Source organism: Myotis nattereri (genome assembly GCF_964212035.1).
Source record: "Myotis nattereri genome assembly, chromosome: 17".
NCBI lineage: Eukaryota > Metazoa > Chordata > Mammalia > Chiroptera > Vespertilionidae > Myotis > Myotis nattereri.
In genome coordinates this window covers 15,656,456-15,671,260 of record NC_138092.1, presented here as the reverse complement: position 1 = coordinate 15,671,260, position 14,805 = coordinate 15,656,456, and the positions used below count along the sequence as shown (strand labels likewise).

The following is a 14,805-nucleotide window of genomic DNA, read 5'->3' as shown; positions in this document are numbered from 1 at the left end:
CCGAGAACATTCTGAAGTAGCACTGTCTTTTTGTTTGCTTGTTTCAACTTGGAGTGCCTGCTGGCAAAAATACAATGACTCTAGTACAGTTTGGTGCCACCGCCTTCAGGCTAGAATTCCAGTTTTACCCACCATGACTTTGCACTATCAGTGCAAATGTCAACACAGGAGAAAAGGCAAATCACATTTCAGGAATATTATGAAAATACTTTGACCCTGTGATCTTCTGGGAAGTGTCTTGGGGCCCCAGTGGTGGGTGGACCATGCTTTTAGAACTGCCAGTCTGTTTGACTACCCATAGATGGAGCCACCTAGCTACATCAGTGTACGCAGCCTACAGAGTTATTTTCAAAGTGAGAGCTTGCGGGGATGGGGCATATGGGGAGTAAAAGGAGGAAAGAAATGAATGTCCATCAAAATCATGCAGGTGATGCCAAAATCACTGTGGGAGGGAGCTACTTTTTTGGAGTGATGTGTTAGGATGGATACAAGGTCAAGAATCCCCACCATCCTTCCTTTAATCCAGAAACGGAGTCTGCTGCTTGGCTCTCCAAGTATTTTCTTGATTATATCATAAAAAGGTGTGCTTTGAAAAAAAATAAAAAGATGTGCTTCATTCATTTCATCACTCTTTTTCTAAAAGAAGAGAGCAGGAAACAAGAACAAATGGGCAGTTTTCTGAAATGGCAGGCCTCCGAGTCAGGGCTTACCTCCAAGTTCCCTACTCCATCACTGAAATGCAGTTATATTCTAGATATTTGTTGCTGAACCCAAATATTGCCTATAGACTCAAAATAATTAAATAATACTAATTCCAGTCTGGCCGGTGTGGCTCAGTGTTTGAGCTTCAACGCATGAACCAGGAGTTCATGGTTCGATTCCCAAGCAGCACTGTCTTTTTGTTTGCTTGTTTCAACCAGCACGTGCCCTGGTTGCGAGCTCGATCCCCAGTAGGGGGTGTCAGGAGGCAACTGATCTATGTTTCTATCTATCCCTCCCCCTTTCTCTCTCTGAAACCAATAATAAATAAAAATGGTTTAAATAATACCAACTCCAAATATTAATAATTAACAATACAATTCCCTTTAAAAATGTCCTTAGCACTGAATTGTTATGATTCCTTATGTATGGCTTAGATTCCTACTGCACTATGATATAAATGCAGAAACTTGTTCAAGAGAGCATTTGCTCACAATTATACAGCACTTAGCATGTGCCAAGCACAGTTATGAGCCCTTTATATATACTTAGTCATTTAATCCACAAAATCAACTTATAAGGTAGGTATTCTCCCCCCTATTTGATAATGGGAATATAAGTAAGAGAATATATTTAACTTGCTTTAGGCTTCACAACTCACAAGTACCAGAACCAGCATTTGCATCTAGGCTGTTTGGGTTCCCAGCAGACAACACAGTTAAACACTATGTGAGAAAGAAGACAAACCCGAAAATGAGTATTTGCAGACCTTTCTTTGAGTGGATTTTCCCATTTAAGGGTTGGCTTTAGTTCTTCAGAAAAAATAGACGAATCTTGAAATTATCCCTGGACAGAGATTGCAGACATTTTGTCATTTTATTTATAAAATTATTATTTAACTAGAAGCCCGTTGCATGAAAATTAGCGCAATAGGCCTTCCTTCCCCTGGCTGCCGGCACCGGTTTTCCTCTGGCACCCGGGACCCAGGCCTTTGGTCTGGCCGCAGCAGAGAAGCCATCCCTCTTCAGTCTTTACTCCGGCTGGGGCCTTCAGTCTTCACTCCGTGCCTAAGTATGCAAAGTAACTGCCATTTTGTTGGGTTAATTTGTAAATTCATCCTGATTGGCTGGTGCATAGCGGAGTGACGCCAATTTGCATATTTCTCTTTTATTAGTGTAGATAATAATAGGGATTATCTCAATGACAGGTGACAAATAAAAAAAATGATGACAGTGCTGTTTTAGAATAAACATAAAATCCAACCATTATCATTTTTGTACCAGTATGATAAACAAACTTATCTAACTAATTTTATTCATTCCAGGGATATTTAGCCCTACCCTATCCTGATAATTTCTAGCACTTTCCTTTGCTTTGTGTTCTGCAGACTGAAGTCACTGAGAACTGACATCAGATTAGGATTAGGTAGTTTCTAGAACCATGGTCCTCAGACTTCATTCGATGAGGTAAGTAAAGCAAAAGTAAAGTAAAAGATGCTTTATAAGTATTAGGTAATACCATCATCGTAACAGCCGTTTTATAAGATGGCAATAAAAATTAAGTGAGAAAATGGCTAGACTGTAAACCCAAGGGAGAAGAAATTTCCATGTTTCACTGCTCTATACTTAGCACCTAGAACAGTGGTTTGCAAACTGCGGCTCGCGAGCCACATGCGGCTCTTTGGCCCCTTGAGTGTGGCTCTTCCACAAAATACCGGCTTCTGTGCATAGGCCACGAAGTTTCAATTGCACTGTACGTGCACGCCCGCACGTGGTATTTTGTGGAAGAGCCACACTCAAGGGGCCAAAGAGCCGCACGTGGCTTGTGAGCCGCAGTTTGCCGACCACTGCCCTAGAACAATACCTAACACACACTAGCTGCATAACAACTACTGAATGAATATGTGTAACAAGCAAAATGACTTGTAGAAGATGATCCAGGGACAGTGTCTAAATGGGTCTCCACGTGACTCCCAGTGCCTCCTACTGGAGACAGTTGTCGAATAAAAAAAATTAACTTGAAAGGGTGAAGACTCAGTGCTTCCCAGGGCATAATATACGGAAGCATAGACTCCCAGGCGCCATGTCAGCAGCCCTAAATTAGCAGCAATCCAGACAGGCAACAATGCATTAGTTATCTGCATGCCACAAACACGGATGAAAGATAGCAGAGAACATTCTCATACAGTGTTGTCCCTCACGGCAGGTGGAGTGCCGGAACTCAAGGGAATCTGTGTTATCATGAGCACGCTTTCCTAAGGGGATGGGCTCCTGGGCGCACGGAAAGCCATCCATCCCCGTTAGGGACAGCCTGCAAAGCGGCAGCCCCTAAAGACTCAGCAGAAGAAGTGACAGGGTACCTAGCATTCCTTCGTAAGTGGATGCTGTAAATACATTCGCAGGCTCAGGAATTCTTTATCTAGTCCCCCTCTGCTGGGGACCAGGACGTTGGTAATAAATATTGTAAACCATTTTTTTTAAAGGGTTCTGCTTGGACCAACTATGGAGCCACCCGTGAGGCCTGGAGTCGTGGAGACTAAACAGGGTGCGCAGTCTCTAGATGCGGCAGCTGCTTCACGCTTTCCTGGGCTTAGGCTGCTAAAAAGGAGAGAAAACGGGCTGCCTGAGCTCAGAAACTTTAATACCTTGGAGCTGATAGAGAAGGTATTATTTTGTCTTTCTGACAGGGTCCGGTGCTATTTTTACCCAAGTTGATTCAGGGGTTAGGTTAGGACTTTAGGAAAAAAAATGGTGATTTATTTCAAGTGTTGTTTCTGTGATAATAGCTCCCTCCCCGCTCACTTCTGCCACGGAATTCATTGTTTCTAATGCACAAATGCCCTGTTCTCCCTCCTATTTCTCTGTAAAACACACACCAGTGAGTATCTCCTTGATAATCCCCCTAACAAGCCCCCGATTGTTTGCTGAAAGTCCTTCCCCCTGCATCGCTGGGCCCGTGCCTCAGCCCCGGTTCCTCCCCATTCCTGCGCCCGGCTTCCCTGCCTCCTCCACCCTGTGATGTTGTTTCTCATTTAAATGAACAGTTGGGTTCTTTTTTATTTCGTACAAGTGCTGGATTCGCCTTATCGCCCTCATTCCTTTGGGGGTTGCCAATTGGTTTTATCCACGGATGTATCATTTCTCATGCTTCCTTTTTTTTTCTTGCAAAGAGAAAGAACCTCTCCGTCAACAAGCCTCTCCGGAGTGGAAGATTAAAAACCTAGACATCACCTACCTTGCAGCACTACTCCCAACTGGGTTGTGTAAAACTCAATTAAACGTGTCCCCATTGAATACTGCATTACAGCACATTAAACAGAAAATTCTTCAAGCGTGATGACAAAGCTTGAGACCTTGCCTCCAAGCTGTTCCTCCCAGCTTCCTTTCACATGCCAGTCTTGATGGTGCAAGTCTCCCGTGGACACAACTTTAGTCCAGCCACGAAAAAAAAATCACAGAGACCCACAGGGATTAAAAGAGAAAAAAGGGGAAAAGTGCTGCTGGTCTTGGCACTTCCCCGAAGCCTCCACTAGCATTGAAACTATACTGCCAACAGACCACTCCGGATGCATTCCAGAAGTCTGCGGCCTCACAATGGAAACTGTAATTCCCTTATTTTGGGCAGGTGGATTTTATAGATTTCCTCCTCTGCCGAGAATGTGACATTCCCAAGAATACATATGAGAAAGACACGAGTCCTTAGGGCAAAGGATTTAGGCAGACAGACACTCACAGAAATGTAAAAAGCCCCATGACTAGGTCAGTCCCTTCAGAATTGGTCTCTTCTTGGAACGAAACTAAAAATGATTCCATGCAAAAAAAACCTCGAGACTATTTTTAATATAAGCCACGTCCTTCTGCTTTTGTTTCTTGTCCTCATCTACAATTTTCATTTATAATCTGGGTTGCCAGAAGGCAATCCTCCCCCCCGCCCAGCCCCCCTAATTCATTCACGTAATTGGATTTTCGGAGCTTGTTTCTCAAGCAACTCACACAGGTTTACAAAATTTAGGCCAAAACTTTTTTCATCAGAATTACAGATAGGACTATATTACTACTAACTTCACTGTTTTGATATTTGAGGCATTTCTCTGCTTTCAAATTTTGGCAATTTAAAGCATAATGTCTGCCCTCTAATCCCCCGCCACATACACACACACACACACACACACACACACACACACACACACTTTTGTTTACTCCAAGCCCACTTGCTGGTGTGAGGAAGGGGAAGATGAACTGGCTGCATGAGATCACTAGGGCATATTTAAGAAGCTGGTTTTTCATGTTCTTTACTGTTTACCGTTTATTTTTGTCTAGAGTATGATGCATTCTACAGTCCTCTCCTTGATCTGAAATGCTATGTAGTGTTAGTGAGACGTGATTAAGAGATCCTAATGCTTTAAGGAGACACAAAAATAACCAACTGATTATTTAAAGCTAAAACAGTACTTTAATGAGGAGCTAGGGGGCATGGTGACACCGGAAGTGTTATTTCCACAATTTACAAATTTTGCTATGGTTATTAAAGAAAGAGCATGTGTGTTTGCACACATGCATGTTCACACAGGCCTGTGTCTATGTGCATGCATACGTCTGCTTAGACCTACTCTCGCCAAAGTCATTTTCCCACACATGTACAGAACTTAATTTTGCCCTTAGCATCTTGCTTTCATTCATTTTGGGGTTTCATTCTTCTCTGTCACTATTGTATACTATTATCTGCAGCTTTTTTTAGGAGAGAAAGAGAAAGTGCTGGCTATTCTGGAACTCCACCACAAGGTCGTAAACTCTGATACTTAACATGAAAGCGCAGCTGAAGTGGACTTTGGCTGGGGGTCCAGAAGGTATTCCCTCCTGAAAACCATGCCAGGGGCAAAGCTAGACACAACTAGGGATTCAACAAATGAAAATGAAAACAACAAGTGAAACAATACCCGAAAGGGTAGAGCCATGGCTCTCTGATGCCAAGATGACTTCGCAGTTTAATTAACAAATATATTTGCTTAACAGTTTCCAGTTTCTTTAATTCAAGGAAGTATTCAAAGATTAGCTGATTAGTCATTAGACAAGTTTATACGAAGAGTAACCTGAAGAATTCAGGAAAGGGTTTATCTTTCTTTCCCAAACTCTTTGTTAATATCAGGATAAAACAAAAGACATTTTTCCCATTCCAAGGCAGTTATGCTTCCTAATATATGCTAGCAGTCATTTAACGCTTATCTCACGAAGAACTTTAAGAAACCTTAATGTGTAAAAAGCTTTTCGCTATCCTTAATCTTTGTGTTTTTTAGAAGTGTGGTTTGGTAAATTCCTATCTTATACTTTATTTTTAAACTCATTTAAACTATTGAAGAAATTATCATCCTTATCCTTGAAATATTTAAATAGTTTCTACAAATGAAAAGCATAGTTCTAAAGAAATGTATTTCTGCAAAGGACTGAATCTGAGTTTTTATATGAATTATTCTATCATTTAATACGTTTTAAAAAGCATTTTGTAATTTTACTCCATTTAAACATCTATAATGCACTTTCTAAGAAAAAAACAACAACTTTGTTATACATAGCTAGTACTAATTACGTTTGTTTAATGCCATCCCTTGCACTTTTAGAGCAAAATCATTTATTTATTCTTGTGTTTTTAAATGAATTGCCCACCCTCTACTATCAGTGGACTTTTTGGCTGGCCAGAGAACCAATTCACTCCCGCATGTCTCAGACGCTTCCGATCCAACATTCCGGAACATTTGTTTCAACTAACAGATCAACCACATTAGTTCATCATACTTTCAGAGTTGAAGGTTAGGGCATAGCGGCCAATGGCTGTTAACTGTATGATTTCTTGTTTCTCAGGATGTTATTTATTCTTTTCTCTTTGTTTTAAACATCTGAGCCAGTTAGGTTCTGAGAAGTTTCTCAAAAATGTATTTCTCCAGCAAAGGTACAGATTCTTCAATAAAACACAGATCAAGGCATATCCTAGGATTATTCTTAATGCTTTAGCTAATTCATAGAAAGGAGTACCAAAGCTATCTGAAATTGTCTGGTGATGCCCATTTTCAGAGCCCTCTAATTAAGTCAGGATGTATCACTTTCCTTTAAGATCCAGCTCCTTCTGATGCACATTTTATTCCTGTTCTCAGAACCCTGGCTTCTATTACCCATGATTTCTCCTTTAAATAATTGTTTTACCTCTCTCAGCCATTCATCTGTCCTTCTGGTTGCTCCTTTCATAGCTTCAATGGCCTATTAACTGATATAATAATGCTGATATTTTCCATGGCTTTAGCTATTTTCATCCAGGGATTTCAAAGTGCCTTATGATAGCTCAGTTGCTTTGTGGAAGGCAATTAATAAGACAAAAAGAAATAAAGACCCCAAAAGTGAAGAAGCCCATGCAAATTCACACACTAAGACCATCAGAATATCTTTAAAATTCCTTCATCTTTGAATCACTTTGGTTAGACAGTCAAGAAGATAACTGATAGAATTGGAAATGCAGAAAAATTTAGGGATGCAAATTCCTAGAGAATGATTGGGGTTGATAAGATTTGAAGGTCGCTGAAATACAAAAACAAAGGAAGCTGACTCCTGTTCTTTTTCTGACAGGCTCTTTCGGTCAAAATGTCCCTGGTTTGAGACTCTAGCTACCAGAGGCTTCCAGACTCTCTGAACAAAAACAGTTTCCCTCATTTGAGGAATCCATGGCTGCAGATGTGAAGAGAACAACCCAAATCTCCATTAATAGAATAGAAAAATAAATGGTGGTGTCCTCACACAATGGAATACTAGTTGGCGATGAAAAAAACAAAAACACCCCACTATTGATACACAAATCAACAGATATGTTCTATATATATCTTCATTGTACACTTAAGATTTGTACATTTTGTTGTTAGCCACTAACTTAAAAAAAAACTAGATTAGGGAATTAGAATTAATTGCATTGAGATTTTTTCTTCTGAAAATGCTCTATTTATATGCTTATTTATATAGTAATTTATATCCTAACTTTCAGTGTTTTTCAAAATATTTTTTTTTCTTTAGGGGCAAGCCCCTGTGGACTGTATTGTTTTATTAATGTGGTAGGTACATCACATCGTGATTAAAATATAAATGCATGAGTAGAGATAAACACCATTTTATTTGTAGGCAATACTGTGTTGAGAATAAAGCTAGGTACAAAGTCTAACTCTATCCCTCACTAGCTATATAACGGTGGCCAGAATATATTCTCAGTTGCTTCACATTTAGTAGTTACAGCATCCCTTGCAGAGCAGCTGCATAACACATTACAAGGTTTGTTGTGAAGTCATTGCTCAAGAAATTTTAGTTTCCCTTTTTGGCCTTTTAACGTCAAATGTTTTACCTCTATACAGAAGGCCAGATGTGGAATTAGGTACGTAGCTCTGTGTGTTTGGTATGACTGACGCCTTGTAGGATGGAAATAAAGCTGCTACTGTATAATGCAAAATCTTATCAAGAGAGAAAGGCATCATCAACAAGAAAGCTATCAGCTAACTTATCCTTTAAATATAAATCCTTATTATTATTGCTTCCCAACTCAGTCTATTGTCTCTACTTTAGACTTAGAAACCCAGGAATAAGGGAATGGAGAAAAGAGAAGTCGAGCATTCATGTATGCATTCAACAAGTATTTCTTGAGTGTTTCCTGTTATTAATCAGGCCTCGATCCCCAACTCCCTGTGTTTCTAGGACTTAGAGCTGGAATCAGAACACAAGTAAATGCGTTTGGGGCGATGCTGCTTCTGGAATGTTCACTAGATAAGAATCTTCAAAAACTTCTCAATATTCCTTTCTCAAGTCCTGCTAGCAAACATAATAATGGTCTCCTTCCTGCTTTTGAGAGCAGCTGAGATCCTTCTATTGACACAGCCTCTCCGACTGAGCTTGAAAAACCAGAAGCAGGGAGTTCCCACTAGGAGTTGTGGGCTTGCAGACTTACCCTCCCTATCTGTCCCACAAAGCCAGAATGTGCTGACCTGCAGGGCACAGTGTGGGGCTCATCTGTTTTCTTAGGCATTTCCTGGCTAGAGACAGAATATACTGTTGTGGTGGGAGGAGAGAGTGACACAGAGGAGATTTATTTACAACTGAACTGGATGAGGTAATTATCCAAACATCTATTTAATCTCTGACTACTAATGGGCACGATATTGGGGTAACAGGACATTAATGCTTAGATATGCAGTAGTTACCTATGGGGGGGAAAATCTCCAAAATTGTTCACTGAAAAAGTCAGTAACGTTCAGAGGTCCATAAGAAAACCCTAGAACATATACTTTTAGGAACCCAAAAGGGTTCAACCAACTTTACTTAGTTGGGTTCTTTGTAAAGGAGGCACGGGTGTGCGCGCGCGCGCGCGCGCGCTTGTGTGTGTGTGTGTGTGTGTGTGTGTGTGTGTATGTGTGCGCAAGCAAACAACTTGGACCTTTAAGTCCACTGATTACTTTTGGCCCTCTAACCAAAGATGTTAGCTCACAGTGAGAGGATAATTGTTTCGTTCACTCCCATGCCTAGAAAATCGCCTGGCCCATAGTAGGCCTTCAATAAAAAAGGTGTTGAATAAAAGAATGAGTAAATGAAAAGCAGAGGCGGGTTTGATTAGAACTGTGTTGTTGTTAGCTTTGTGATTGGGGAAGTTAGTTAAGCTCTAAAAACCTTCATGTTTCCATGGTGAAACTGAGGATAACAGCGTGGCTCTCGTTAGCTATTTTTCAGTGTTTAGTGATTCCACGTCCAGGGAGAGGCTTTGTGTACAGTGCCCACTGAATGCAGGTGGCCTCCCTTCGCCTTCCGCACACGCTCTGTAATGATTTAACACCTCGTTACAGGAGAGAGCTGGGTTAATTGGATGATTCCACAATAAGTATTCTAATGGTGACTTAAATATGCTGCAATGGCATGTAGCACTGGTTACAACAAAGCACTGTCAGCCATCCTAGATTTTTCTAACATAAATATTTTCCATGGTAAGAAAATAAAGTTTCACTTTGTAACACTAATTGTAAGTTGATGGAAAAAAACACACACACGTAATTAACAATTTCCCTCATGATTTGGATAGTATAACCAGTGCAATCATGTTCTCAACTTAACAGGGAGAATTTTATGACTGAACAAATTCCATTGTTTTTATTCCAGGGATTTTATTTATCAGTCCCATATAAATACATTGTTCTCGACCTAAAGTTCATAGTTTATTTGGGAATTTATTTGAATAATAAAACGCAGTTCTTTTGGCTTAAAATGGTTGGAAGCTGAAACCTCAAATAAACCCATATCACACTAAAGGCTCTCTATCAGAGGACTTTATTTAATGGGGTGAAGAAAATATTTCCTGATTTTTTTATGACTATGGGGCAGACCTGACACCATTCGTTTTCCTTTCTGCCATAAATACAGACGAGCAGAATTCGACAGGCACCCCTGTAAAACAGGTTACAGATGAGTTCAGGCAGCTTTCCTTCCACGCGGGACCTTTCACACTCACTTCTGATGGGGCTGCTTGAATAGACTGACTGACCAAGGTTTGATTTTAGGCTTCTAGGTCACGGTTTCACCTTGACAATAGTTCTGTCATTTCCAGCCGTAACATTTGCTAGGATCCCTAAGGTGCTTTCATTTTTTTTTTTTTTTTGTAAGTAATGTAAGAAAAAAAAAAAAAGCAGAAGGGGAAAGAAAAAACAAGATAAATCTTAATTCACATGGTGCAGGACTATCTCTGTGTCTCCAGCACAAAACTTCAAATCCAATCCAAGAAGTGGCTGTGTATTAGAAGCCTGCAGATTTAAACCTTGTCCACCATGATCAAACTGGATTTATGGAGCACCATAACTCTCCAGACACCATCCCGCGGCTTATTAATTTAATAGACTCCTGTCCATTCACCGATGTTCCTGCCCTGACAGTCTCTCAAGATAAGGCGAACGCCTTTTGACAGGACAGAGAGCATATATATTTCCCTCTGTTTTCTCGTGGATGGGGTTGTCGACAACTTGAAATGTGTGGCTCAGCAAATCTGTGGGTTTTTTTTATTATTATTATTTTATTTCTTCCCTTCTCTCGTTCCCCCTTTGGCTACGCAGGAAGGATGACAGAGGCAGCCTCCGGAGAGCTGCAGGGGTCAGGGGGCCTGTTTCCCCTCAGTACTTACTTAGCATTTGGTTGTACAAAATAACAATGCGCTGATTTAAAGGCGAACGCACGGGGGCATCTTCACCGTGAGAAGCAGCAGCATTACAACGTAATGCTTAATATAAATTAGGAGGTGCTAGAGAGGAGGAGGGGGGGAAAAAAACAGCCATAAATGTTTCCGTGAGAGGACAGCAGCATTTTCTTCTCTATAAGCCCATTTGTGGGAACGAGGGGGGGTGCCAAAAAAGATAGCACTCAAGCTGTTGTGTATTTAACGACAAAACAGGAAGAACTTCTCAACATCCTTATTTTTCCTTTATGATAGTCTCATGCTCGACAATGGTGTTTGCTCGTTGCAAATACATTCACAAACCCCAGCGACTTATTAGGCGAGTGTGTTACAAGGTTAACTGTTTCTATCCCCCCCGTGTACGCTTCTGCTCAGGTCAGGCCAGTCATCACTAGCTTCCCAAACTTAGGAGTGCACACAAGATCCCTGGGATTCTATTAAAATGCAGATTTGGATTCAGTAGGTCTAAATGGGGCCTGGGATTTTTGCATTTCTAAGCTGATGCCATGTTCTTCACTGGCAAAGCACGTATTAAGTAGCCAAACACCAGCCATTTTTTCTTAAAAAAAAAAAAAGAATAGTTTATATATGGACAAATTATACCCTAGTAGCACACCAAGGTAAGACGGAAATAACTTGAACACATCACAAAAGGTAACAGATTCTCCACCTGGCAAATTGTGGGTACTCAACTAATATTTCAATGAATGAAAGAACATGCAATCCCCAAGTTTCATGGAACAGCCATCTTTTTAATAACCACTGTTCATTTATACAGGTGTCTTAAAGACGGCCATCTGAATTTCCTTTTAGATAGTTAACTAAAATTATGTCTTTAAAGCCAGAGATAAAAAGTAACTTGTCCATTTTCTCAGACATAGTCTCCTTACTTCATCTCACTGAGGGTAAGATATCTTTCTTATCTATATCTCCACGCAAAATGCAAAACTAAAATACTGCTTGGCCTAAATACCTTTCATAACCTATTATTTTTTTGCTTCCCTAAACTTAAGGTCAAGCCATTTTGGACTTGACAGGTGAGAATGTTTGACTGAAACACACACAATTAATTCTAGAAACAGGATACAGAAATAAGACGTGATACACTTAAGATTTTATTTGCATTGCAAAATTAGTTATGACACCGAGAAACTCCAAATTATTATTTAATAGTTTCTTGATAAAATTTTATGTCCCTTTTTGGGGGGAAGGGAGTAGAAATATCACACATGAATCATATCAAATTCCTTATGAAACCATAAATTCCTCATTCGAAGTATTTGATAAGTATTCTGAAAAATATTGTTTTCATAAGAAACCTCTGAGACTTTTAGTTTTTGAAAGACTACACAAAGCGAAGGGTGTTGAACTGAAGAGCAGTCATTCTTGAAAATCTTTACTGACAACGGAGACCAGACAGTGATGATAAATACTAGATTTCTCACAGAAAAACTGGCTTAAAGTAATTTATTCGCATTGAATTTCAATGGGCGGCAGACAGGACTACATGAATAGATAGGTAGAAAGATCTTATCTGTTTTTACTGAAATGTATGTATTTCAGATCCGTTCCTTTGGTTGGGATATTCTGGCTAGCAACACCACGATATACTATCTTGGTTGACCCCACTGTTGTCTGACAGTCTTCATAGGCCTCAGGCAGACTAATGAGAATATATCTTCTCTGAAGTGCTACTGTATGTCATGGCATACAAGGTGACCTTTTAAGTTTAAAAATAGCCTTCAAAAAATGGACTTATACACCCAGAATAAAAATGAAAAGCTTCCAATTTCAGGTCTCAGAGCAAAGTCTGGAGATCTGGCTGACTTCCCCCCAGTGACGAGCTTAGAACGACAGGCACAGTTAATGTGTGACAGGAGGAAAAAGAAAGTGGGTCCAGAAAGAATTGCCCAGTAATCGTGAGCCAATGCCTTGGGATAGCTGGTGTGCAAAGATGTCAAATAAAACCCTACGGCTTTGCAGCATCCTTTGCATGCATATTGATTTTAATATTTCCATACTCTTACTTGCTCTCATGCTAACTGATGTAGTACAATGTATGCTATGTATGTATAAGACACTCCAAAGAAATCCTCTTGTACCAGATTCTTTAGCATTTTTAAAAGCTTGTTAGCACATGGTATAATTTTCTAGATGTGGGGAGAAAAGTATTTGGTTACTGAATTTTCAAAGGATTTCCACGCTAGTAATTTCTAAAACTATTTCAAGTCTCAGTAGAGCCTACTCTGTTGAATGGTGCACCATAAAAGCCATTAAATAATAATTCAGAATTCAATCAGTGTATACTACGTACTGTGTGTGGAGGAATAGAGGTGAGAAATGGAGTCACTGCATTCTAAGTGTTCACATCCAACTTTGGACAATGCACAGATTGGGGTGGAGCTTGTCCCTATGGCGACGGAGCAAGGAAGGCTGCTCAGAGACACTGATACACACTATGTCTTGGGTGGCACCTTGTAGCAATGATCAAGATGGCTAGAAGTTTATTAGGCAAGGGAAACATGAATGTCCAAAGATGGATATAAACAAGCAATGGGTATTTGAGAAATTTAAAATAAGTTAGTAAAGTTGGAGCATAGGGTATCTGTGGAGGATGAATGAGGAATGAGGCTCTAAAGAGTACAGTAGTTAAGAACACAGATGAGGTAATCTAGGGAAAATATAAGTGAGAAGAAAGAAGATGAAAGCATGGTAATGCTTAGTGGATGGACAGTGATGGAGACACCTGTCGCTGGGCGTGAAAAGGGACAGTCAGATCAAGCCCCCTGGAAGGAAAAAGTGGCAACAGAAAACCACAGGGACCTATGAGTCACTTCAACGGAGTCAGGAAGGTAGAAACGAGACAAGAGAAGCCGTCGGAATTTAAGAAGTCAAAAGCATGAATGCACAAAACTCTGCAGAAGCTTGTCCAAGACCGAAAGCAGAGAGGCTCCTGAGAATTAATTACATGCATTTCCTTCTATTCCCTTTCAATAACCTGACAGTAAAGAAAAAGAAAAAAAAAGATGATGAGGGCAAAGAGACGACAGGGCAGAATAAGCAACAGAAGTCAACAAAATCTCAGAAGCTAGAAAATGGTAAAGATGACATAGCAGAGCATGGAAAGCCGAAATTCAGGTACTTGAAGAGCAGTAGGTCAGCAAGAAGCAAGCAGATTTGTTCTGCAGAATCCAGAAAAAAAAAATCAGGAAATAAAGACGCCTGGTGCCTTGAAAGGTGGGTTGAGCAGTGGGGCTATAACTTGCAGGCCAACATTCTGCGGAAGAAGCTGTTAGCTACACATGATCAGCTATTCCCTGGAGAGCTAAGGGACACTCCCTTTCTACTGGGTTAGGAGATGGAGTCTTAGTCTTTGCAGAACTGGAACAGTGGCCTCAGGTCCAGAGATACAGGCTCGGCAAAGGGGATGAGAAAGAGTCACCTGAGTGAGATGATGAAGGGAGCAGCTACAATCTCAAAACGGAAATAGGACTTATCCAATGCACCACCTGATCCCTTTTGCCCACTAAGTCCTCTACCTGCTGACTGCAAGATTCGTAAACCTGAGATGAGACTGGCATTCTCTGGAGAAGCTAGTCACATTAAGACTAAAAAATCACATGTGCTGTTATTTGGGGACCTCATTACTATGATGAGATTGTGATCCTATTACCATATGCAAAACCCACCACCTGCCTGTGCATGCTATTGTATAGCATTTGGCTTTTAGTGCCTCACTCCTAAAAAACAAAGCAGACATCCATGGATCTCTAGACATTTGAGGAAAGCTTCAACACTGAATACAGGGACCAAGCAGGTTAGAAAAAGTAAGAAACATTGCACAGGACACATAACTTGCTAAACATCCTTCCAATT

General features: G+C 40.4%; 1 protein-coding gene across 1 annotated transcript in view; it reads right to left on the bottom strand.

Annotated features, from left to right (window-relative positions):
- Positions 1-14,805, bottom strand: part of ZFPM2 (zinc finger protein, FOG family member 2) — a 314,865-nt gene that overhangs the window by 116,707 nt on the left and 183,353 nt on the right. The window lies entirely within an intron of this gene.